General features: G+C 43.3%; 1 pseudogene; it reads left to right on the plus strand.

Moving 5' to 3' along the window:
- Positions 1-699: 699 nt before the first annotated feature.
- On the plus strand, positions 700-9536 carry LOC120557660 (annotated as a pseudogene).
- Positions 9537-10922: the final 1386 nt, after the last annotated feature.

Raw genomic sequence — 10922 nt, forward strand, 5'->3', positions numbered from 1 at the left:
CTATGCCTCTCTGGTCTGCCGCCTTTTGATGATCTCTGGCAGATCCAAGAAGAGAACCTTAGCGGCCGTTTTGGAGATGGGGAGAGCTGCAATGAGAGGGCATTGATCCCCATTTCGAGGTCCAGTCCTCCCAGGGGGGAGGAGGGACAGCCGGTGACGGAGGCGTTATCTGAGGGAATCGAGCCATCGGGCTCGTGCTTGTCGATAAAACCTTCCTCCAGCGGATCCAGGGTGTTGACGGATTGCCGTCTGTCTGCCCAGCTGCCATCCCCTTCCCCGCTAGCCTGACAAGCCAGTAAGCTCCCGCCCGCCGGTTAAGCTCTTTAGATGGCAGGCGGGCGCAGAACTGGCAGGAGGCGTCGGGGGTGAGAGCCGGGCCTGCATGAGCGGCACCGAGGTAGGTCTCGCAGCAGGGATGGAGGTCCGGCGGCAGAATGTAGCCGGTCCGGCAGTTGGAGCAGAGGCGAACACCGCTGGAAGTCGAGTTTGTCTTCATACTGCTAGCTTGAAGAAAAAGTGGGAGATGAACAACGGGTCTGCTCTGTAAATATACAGTATCTGCGGACGTAGTTGAAGCCCGTACTGTACGCAAGGGCGGGAAAGAAAATCTTCACGACTGCGCGTGCGCGAAGGGATAAACCCAATAGCGTAGCCTTAGAGGGTGAAGCCTATACGAAATAGAACATTAGTTCCGAGAAAATGTGTAAGTACAGTAACCCCCCCAAGCTTCTCCCTCCACCCCTCCTACGAAGAGGAGGAAGGTTGGAGAGGTAGAGCAGAGCCCCGAGGTTTGTGGTTCAGGGGCCTTGGTGTTTCACAGTTCTCCAAGGGGCCCATCTCAGTTTCTCTCCCTCCTCATCCAAGAGGAGGAGAGTCAAGGGCAGAAAGTATTCCAGTGTCACCAAGCACTTTCACCATGTTCACAGTGTCACCAAGCACTTTTACCATATTCAAAGAGGCAACAAATAAAGCCTGCATTCTCGCATCCAGGTGCAGAGCCAAGGGCGAAATTCTCCCCTCAAAACAAAATAAAAATAAAACACAAAATAAAACTGAAACATCAGGTCCCTGCAGGGAGAGCTCACGCTCCTCCCAGGGCAGACCGTTCCCTCCAGGCCGCGGAGGTGACGTCACTGCAGTACAACTCCACGGGCCCCCTCTCTGCCCGAGCAGATCGGTGGCGCGCATGTGCAGTTCAGCTGTGGGTTTTATCATTGTCAGGGTTACAGGCTACAGTTTGCTATGAAACCACCCAGATTCAACGGTGTGTTAGTTTCAATGAGAAAAGGGGATGCAGCACAAGTCCCAGAGGATGAAATAACATCCCTATTAAACAAATGAGAGATCAGAGCTGTGCTGAGCGAGGAAACGCATCAAGGGTTTTACTCCAGCTATTTCCTCATTCCCAAGAAAAAGGGCTCATCACTTCGCCCGATTTTAGATCACTGTGTGTTAAACAGACACCTACGAAAATACACATTCAGGATGTTAACACACAAAGTGCTCTGTCGTTCAATCCACCCGGGGGATTGGTTTGTGACGATAGATCTTTCAGATGCATATTTCGCAGAGCCTACGAATACCAAGCCATCCCATTCGGGCTGTCGTTAGCACCCAGGGTGTTCACCAGGTGTGTGGAGGCAGCTATGTCCCTGTTAACAAACAGCAGTATCAGAATATTTTCGTACATAGATGACTATCTGGTCTGCTCCCACTCACGGGAGCAGGAAGTCAGAGATTCCACTACGGTGATAACGGTGATACGGAATATTTGGGTCTTAAAATAAACTTCCTCTCGTACTGCGTCACACTATCGGAAGGGAGATTAGCGTCTCTGGTGCAATGTCTCTCCGTTTTCCGGCTGAGCAAAGCCATGCCGTTCAGACTATGCCTACGTCTGCTTGGCCTTATGGCTTCCGTAGTGTCTGTGGTACATTTGGGGCTACTCTATGCATTTCCCCCCTTCAGTCTGATCTTCCCCACCATGGCGAGGGTGAGAGGTCAGGGCCTGTCGCTAATCCTGATAGCGCCGCGGTGGTCAGCCAAGCATTGGGTAGCAGAGATAATACAGCTCCTGGCAGGAGAGCCATGGCCTCTCCCCATACGCAGAGACCTTCTCTCCCAAGCGGGCAAGGAGATCTACCACCCTCACCCAGACTGCGTAGCGCTCTGGGCTTGGCCCGTGAGAGGTGGAACCTGAATGCATCAGGCCTGCCAGAACAGTGTCATTGACACCATTCAGAGCGCAAGGGCCAATCGCTCTTTTTACAGCAGAAAGTGGCGGGTTTTTGAGGAGTGGTGCGAACATAGGGATACCATCCCTTACCAGTGTTCTGTGGTGGACCTGCTGTGTTTCCTGCAGTACCTGATGGATAAAGGGAAAGCTTTCTCGACAATTAAGGTGTACTTAGCTGCTGTCTCAGCTTGTCACGTGGGTTTCGGGGATAAGCCAGTGGGGCAACATCCCTTAGTTTGTTGTTTTATAAAAGGGGCACGCCGCAAGCCCCAGTTTCCAGGCCCCTGGTTCCTCTGTGATGTTGGACGCCCTCTCTCATCACCCATTTGAGCCTATGGAGGCAGTAGGGATGAAGTTTGTCTCTCTTAAAACAGTTTTACTCTTGGCTTTAACCACTGCAAAGCACACAGGTGACTTACAGGCTTGATCTATTCAACCTACCTGTCTGCAGTTTGCCCCAGGGCTCTCTAAAGTCTGTTTGCGGCCCAACCCAGCCTTTGTGCCTAAGGTGGTAGAGTCACCCTACAGGTGTCCCTCAGTGGAGCTCTTGGCTTTTCACCCGCCTCCTTTCTCCTCAGGAGAGGAGCAAAGACTTCACATATTATGCCCTGTCTGGGCTCTGCACACGTATGTGAGTCAGATGGCTGGGTTCAGAAAAGCGGATCAGCTGTTTGTGTCCTGGGCTACTCCCCATTAGAGTAAGCCATTGTCCCGCCAGAGGCTGTCCTACTGGATTGTGGAGGCCATATCGTTGGCCTATGAGTGTAAAGGTTTGCAGTCCCCCCAGGGTCTGAGAGTTCATTCCACAAGGGGAATGGCCACTTCATGGGCCCTTTTCAGGGGTGTCAGTTAAGGAAATTTGTGCGGCAGCAAGCTGGGCTACGCATGACACTTTTGTGAGTTTTTACAGGCTTGATGTTTCCGGACCGTCCTTGGCACAGGCTGTGCTGGAGGTTTACTATGACTCTTGGTTCAATATTTTTTGGCTTCGGCAGCTTCAGGCAATCTGGGAGTGGTCTATATCTCCCATAGTGAAATACCGAACAAAGTTAGAAAAAGAACTTTAGGTTATGTAACGTAATCCTAGTTCTTTGATAACAGAGTGAGGTGTTTCACCAACACGTCCCTCCTTGCAGAGACATGGAAAGAAACCTATATGAAATGATTTGTAAGGAGCTGGTCGACTATGATTGTATGAGGGGGCGTGGCCCCAGCACAGTTCGACCTGTCTGTCATGGACAGACGTGGTGTCATTGGAGCTTCCATAGTTGGTCACGCCCAGGGCTTAATTTGAGCCGGAACACACCGGAGTCGTGTCCCAAGATGTACTACTGTTATAACTTTTCAGAACAGTTATCAAACTACATTTAAGTTACAACGTTTCAAAGTGTTACATGTTTTTAATATGGAGTAGAGAATATGATTTTAAACAGAGATGAACTTCAATACTAGAATTTTGCCTGTCCCCATTGACCATCATGCAAATGGCATGACTCATTTTGAGTACACAGTGTTAAATAATAATGTTTTTTTTTTTGTTAAATTAATTGTATATGCCCCCTTTTCATGCATAATGCATTTTCTCAGCAAAAGACATTTTATTGTCAGAGAAATTTAGGCTTTTACCCCTGTCCTGCATTTACGCTGGCCAGTCGGATCCGAAACAAGCAAAAAACGTTTCTGCCGATCAAGAATGTAGAGACCACGGTGTTTTTTTTGGTTAATTTAATAGTCCGATGGATAATTGTATGGAGTTATATTCCTATCTTTAATCAAGAGCGCATTCTTTCAATTTGAGAGCATTTCTCACTGATATTACGTTCAGATTTTGTAATAATTTCCCTCAAAACCTTGCTCTCACACTCAAATAGTCACTGCTCGCGCTTGGATTTTCTCTGCTTGTGCTCAAAGTTTGTGCTCGCGCTTGGATTTGCTCTGCTTGCACTCAAACTTTCTGCTTGGACTCAGATATGTTGTTGTTTGGACAGATTTCCTGCTCTCAGCTTTGAACCTTCTCCTCGCACTCAGGCTGATTCTGCTCACTTGCAAAGTTTCTGCTCTCGGATTTCTCCTGCGCGCTTGGATTTTTTGTGTGTTATAACCCTATCAAAAGTCAACAACCAATAGAATGCCAGCTGTAGTGTTGACCAATGAAATGATCCCAACCCGGTTGAGGGTGCGTTCACTTTACTTTAGAACGTCTGTTGAGGGCGGCTGCACTGTAACCTGACTGTAACCAAGTTTATATATCCCCGCGCCGTTTATAGCTTTATTATAAGTATATGTCAACAATGTGCACAGAATGGTCGACGACTTTCACCTGCACCCGTCAGGAAACGGGAGAAAGCTTTGAAGTGGACGTATGAAGTTATGTCCACAACTACGCAGGGTGAGTAACATAACATAAGTAGCTAGCTAGCTAGCATATGGCCTAGCTTGATGTCCAGGAAACAGAAGTGGTTTAATGTACCGCAACAAATGATCAATGATTACCAAATTTCTCTCTCATATTGCTCCTCATAACCACTGAAAACTGTCAAAAAAATCTAACCCAAAGTCCAATTATTATGGACGTTATGTGACTGATAACTGATTGATATCTGATTGATCATTGTTTAGGTACATTAAGTTACCACGTTAAGCTTTTTCACGTTAAGCGTTAGAATGTCCCGGCTGCTGTTGAGGGAAACTGTAGTCTATAACTTCCTGAGCGACTGATCCATTTTTGCCCCCTTTACATAATAAATATGGCTATGAAATGGAACATGAAATACATAAATGAGGCAATACATATATAGGCATTAGTCATTATAGTTCAATAGCCTAAATACATATGTTTTACTTATATTTATTTCCGGGGACTTTTATTTATTCCGTCTATTTCACGTTATATTCAAAGGAAGTTTAGTTATCTCACAGGCTCAGACTAAAAGCAGCAGCAAGCCTGCCTGACATCAGTGCATAGCATATCACTGCAAAGTAAATAAAATATGAATAAATCACGCAGCGGTAGATTCCCAGGTCAGCTAGAGCGGGTAACGCAGCTCTGCAGACGGACCAGAGTCAGTCAGCACCGAGGAGCGAACCGCGGGGACCAAGCTCACAGGGCTGGTAGCTAGCTGCTAGCTAGCTGCAGCAGCTAATATTAGAATATTAGACCCAGCACCAGAGGTCTGATCCCCATGATTTAAAACGAAAATCAAATAACCATTTGTTTTTTAATACCTGTTTATGAAATGAAAATCAAATGAACGAAAAAGTACACGGACCCAGTCTGTTAAGTACAATTTCACCACTAATAAAACAGATCTAGAGATGATATGCTTTATTTGCAACTTAAATGTAATTTTTTTAATTAATACAAAGCAAACTGAGCAGAAAGAACAAGTATTTTGTTGGTTTGTTTCTCTTCTTCCAGGTGTGACTTAAGTACCCGTTGAGCTGCATCACAGCTGCACTATGTGCATGGACCTGTGCCAGTCAGCACATCACTCACCTGTGTGCAGAGGACAGGCAGCAGTAGCACAAACCAAGAAGGTTGGCAAGTCTGATAATAATGCAATTGTAAAAATAATAATATAATAGCAAAATCATGTTACATACACTTATGTTTCTTGCTTAAATTCACAGGGTGCACAACCAGGCCTGGGAGAGAAAATTACTGATGTCCACAAAACCAAATCAGAGAAGGTAAGGTAAGATAGTAATGATGTTAAAGCAAGCTATGTACACCTAATATATTACGTGTTGATGTCTATGAATCTGTCTTTAATAGGAGCATGCTATACAAAGACAACAGTGGAGAGTTCCTGGATCGGTCTGTCCTCAAAGTGCCAGAGATCTACAAGGACTTCACCCTTTTCTGCACCATCAGCGTATAATCAAAGTGATAAAAGAGAGAACAAATTATTGTTTTCTCTGTTGACATGAATAGGTGCCTGTAATGTCTGCCCATATATTCAATCAATTCAATAAATGTTGATAAGTATCATTGCTATTTCTTAAATCATTGTAGTTTTTCAGAGCAATAAGATACAGATTATTAAAACCATGTTCACATTTGCAACAAATTAAAACCCTGATCAAGGCAAATTGTTTTTTCATGTTCCATAACATTTATAAAAAAAAACAGTACAATTAAATTTACCAGAGCTGACACTTGGTAAATAGCTTTAATTTACCTTGTCAAAACAATGAGTAATTCATAACAAATTGCACAATATTTGACACGAAACCTTAAAAGTGTATGGTTCATACTACGGTGAAGCAGTACAATGTGCCTATAGGATTTACTGTAGCAGGAACATTGATATTGGCAAACAGATGACCCAGGTTCAGGTGAGTTTGTGAGCAGGGTTATGAATAAAGATAAGGTAGGCCTAGTGTTCACAAGAGGGATGATTCAGGTATGGCAACACAAATTAAGAATAATTCAATTAAATAGGAGGTATGTACAACTAGCAGAAGATAAATTAACTATACAAGAGCAATTAAGGTAAAGTTATGAGGTGGCAAGCTAAAGTATAGTCAATAGCATGGAGTCAAGTCAACAGTGTACACCTGAATAATATATACTGTGATTAAGTAATGATACTTACTGTTGTCTGTACTAATATAACACAAAAAATAATACAGTGTTTGATGCAGTATGGAGAACAACCAAGTCCCATATGAACCCAAGAGACTTTAAGTGTAGCTGTTGATGATGTTCACTACAAACAAAACTTGCAGATGGTTGTAGTCTGTAGCCAGTCATACAGTAGGTAGATCTGGAGCAGATGGTTGTAGTCTGTAGCCAGCCGTACAGTAGGTAGATCTGGAGTAGCAGGGTGAATTCTAGCTATCATGGGTTGGTGATATGACACACAGATCAACAGGGGTCAAACCCCTCAGCCCCACCTGGATGAAAAAAAAGTAAAACAAAATTCTTGTTTTTTCAGTTCAGTTTGCTTTGTATTAATTAAACAAATAACTGCTATTTAAGGAGCAAATAAGAAACCATATCATTTCTAGATCTGTTTTTATTATAGTGATAAAATTGAACTTAACATTACGTTTTATACAGATTGCTATGAATCTATTTTCAAACTAATGTTATATGAAGGAATGAAGACTAAATTCTGATGAACAACACACAACAGTGATGCAAAAAGACACAAACAATCCAGTTTCTTGTGTTCTTTCAGTTATATTACAGTTTATGTTTTACTACTGGCTCTAACATGAAATTAGCCAAATCCCAGGAACATGGTTAACCAAACGAGGAAAAAATACAAAGTAGGGTCATCACATATACACATACTGTCCGTCATATGTCGTTCAATCTAGCTAGCTATACAATAAAGAACATATATTTGTTTCTGGACATCAAGCTAGGCTATATGCTACGCCCATATGCTAGCTAGCTAGCTAGCTAGGTGCTAAGTTATGTTACTCACCCTCGTAGTTGTGGACATAACTTCACACGTCCCACTTCAAAGCTTTCTCCCGTTTCCTGACGGGTGCAGGTGAAAGCGCGTCGACCATTCTGTGCACATTGTTGACATATACTTATAATAAAGCTATAAACGGGCGCGGGGATATATAAACTTGGTTACAGTCAGGTTACAGAGCAGCCGCCCTCAACAGACGTTCTAAAGTAAAGTGAACGGCACCCTCAACGGGGTTGGGATCATTTCATTGGTCAACACTACAGCTGGCATTCTATTGGTTGTTGACTTTTGATAGGGTTATAACACACAAAAATCCAAGCGCGCCCAGGAGAAATCGGAGAACAGAAACTTTGTAAGTGAGCAGAATCAGCCTGAGCCGCGGGAGAAGGTTCAAAGCTGAGAGCAGGAAATCTGTCCAAACAACAACATATCTGAGTCCAAGCAGAAAGTTTGAGTGCAAGCAGAGCAAATCCAAGCGCGAGCACAAACTTTGAGCACAAGCAGAGCAAATCCAAGCGCGAGCAGTGACTATTTGAGTGTGAGAGCAAGGTTTTGAGGGAAATTATTACAAAATCTGAACGTAATATCAGTGAGAAATGCTCTCAAATTGAAAGAATGCGCTCTTGATTAAAGATAGGAATATAACTCCATATAATTGCTGCTTGTGAAAACGATTGTTGCAGTGTATTATTATTTTTTTTTTACATTTCGCACCAATGCAGTGCATGTTCTAAAATAAAAAAATAAACATTGCCCTGATGTACACACAGCGTTGTTTAGTTTATTTTTTAGTCAGAGAAGCTACGTAGGCAGTGTCATTTTTTTTGTTCCATTACCTCCAACCTCCATTTTGAGTCGCCGTATCCACCCCCCCTATGCGCTCCGGGACCTGCCACTTTACAAATTAAGCACTGGTCACACCGAGGCGATTTCCATAGTGAAACACCTTACTCTGTTATCAAAGAACCGGGGTTACGTTAAGTAACCTAAAGATATCTGCTGTCAACCTAGCGTTAGCCTCTTGCTTATTATTAAATAATATGATGAAATACACACTAATTAACTAACATTAATTATGAAAAAGGCTAAATCAATTGCAAATTGTTTAAAACAACTTAACAATAAAGTTGTAGTTTGGCAGCAAGAATACTTTAAAGTTCCCATGGCATGAAAATTTCACTTTATGAGGTTTTTTAACATTAATATGAGTTCCCCCAGCCTGCCTATGGTCCGCCAGTGGCTAGAAATGGTGATAGGTGTAAACCGAGCCCTGGGTATCCTGCGCTGCCTTTGAGAAAATGAAAGCTCAGATGAGCAGTTTTGGAATCTGCTTGTTATGAGGTCATAACAAGCAAGGTTACCTCCCCTTTCTCTGCTTTGCCCGCCCAGAGAATTTGGCCAACCCATGAGAGAGAGACATCATGGCTTTCAAATGAGAAAAGTGGCAGTTGGGCAAGGCCACACCCCCACCATCCACCTCAATAGCTTCAGACACAGAAATGGCACATACTAAGGAAAGCTCATTGTAGGACTGGCTCTAGTGGCTGCAGTTCTGCACCAAAGCTGAATTTTGGAAAAGAGACTTCAGATACAGTATTACAGGACCACTAAGGTCTATATAAAAGCATCCAAAGAGCACCATGTCATGGGACCTTTAAAATTTATACCGACCCTTCCTGTAAAATGTTAATGCTAGCTTAATTTTAGCAGTGTGCATCGCGTGTTAATGCCCTGTGGAAATTTCCCATCGTCATGTGAGCTTCCTGTTCCTTCCTGTTCTGTATTTTGTTTTCTGTATTTGCAGCGTGTCAAGCTCTCAGGGCTATCATAAATTTGCCCACATGGAGAATGTGAACCGTCTGTTGTAGAGATGATATGACATGTCAGTATGGCACCAACAACCATTTGATTTACAAGCAGTTAACCATACAATCCCAGAAAACATTAAACTAAACACGAGAAGGTACAGCAGGTATCACACAGATAAAGCTCTGGAAGCTCATGTGTATCTGATTGTAATGAATATTGTGGAGAACAGCCTACATGCTGAAAGTTTCATGCACAATATAAAATCCCACAAAAACCCTGAAAGCAATTATATGTTCTCAGAAGCAGTTTGAATGGGAATAACTCCCCTCTCTGTTCCACTTACTATCAGCCATAAGATGTAGGAACTGGTGGGAGGACCCCGCATAAAGTAAAGAGAGTAGGCGATAGTGATGATGCATTTGGTGGGTCGCATGTAATGCTCCAGGAAAGTTTCTGAGTGGAGAAAGTTGAGCTGTTGCCTGAAGAGATGCTCATTTCAGCAGCCATTAAAATGTTCCTCAGGTTCTGTGATCTTCAGATTTACAGGGCTCCTGGAGGCAAGATAGAGCGAGAGAATTCAACAGTCAAGGATCCCAGAGGCAAGTCAACAACAAGAAAATAGTGTAATAAGATGAATCCCATTAGATGAGAATGTGTAACACTTAATGGCTGGAAAATCATTATTAATCCTTGTAACTGTTAGCATATTACAAAGAAATCTCAGAGCTGTTATTTTTTCCATATCGGATTTTTTGCATTTGCTGTTGTCCAGTTCAACTTTGATCGATCATTGATATGTGTTGAGGCAATTAGGGACTAAGCAATCCAAGTTGAGTCTCTTTTGAATTTGATATAGTACATAGTTTCTGTCTCCCCCATGAAGACTTTTTAGTAATGACAACAACACTGTCGGCGAGTCCACATGTTACAGCCTTTCGTGATCGCGCACACGCCCCCTCCCCTCCTCCACGCAGTTGCTAGTATGGAAGGAGGACACGGAGGATTAAAAAAACATGATTGCCTCTTCAGAAGAGGTAATTATGTTCACTGGAATTTCTGCACGGGAAAGTCACCAGACTACACAATCTTGTGAACATAGCCATACTGAGAAATACAGAGAGAGTTTTGTGGAGTTGATAGTTTTAATTAGCTTTGTATCAACTCATTTGGCAATGGCTTGAATGTAACGGACGTTCATTAATATAAAAAAGTTACGCACTAAAGCCTTAGGGACCGTTTGGTATTTATGGAATGGACCACCGGAGGAAAATAGGGGAGGGTTATGTCTTTTTATTCTTTGTTGAGGGGAGGGTCACCCAAAAAAAACGGGGGGGTGGGTCACCCAACTTTTGTATTCATAAAACTGCAAAATTTCAAAGTGGCTTGTTTGGTGCATATTTTTCCATGTAGCTCTTTGTCTCAACCCTCCTTCACTACCAGATGGG

Source organism: Perca fluviatilis, chromosome 1 (genome assembly GCF_010015445.1).
Source record: "Perca fluviatilis chromosome 1, GENO_Pfluv_1.0, whole genome shotgun sequence".
Classification (NCBI taxonomy): domain Eukaryota; kingdom Metazoa; phylum Chordata; class Actinopteri; order Perciformes; family Percidae; genus Perca; species Perca fluviatilis.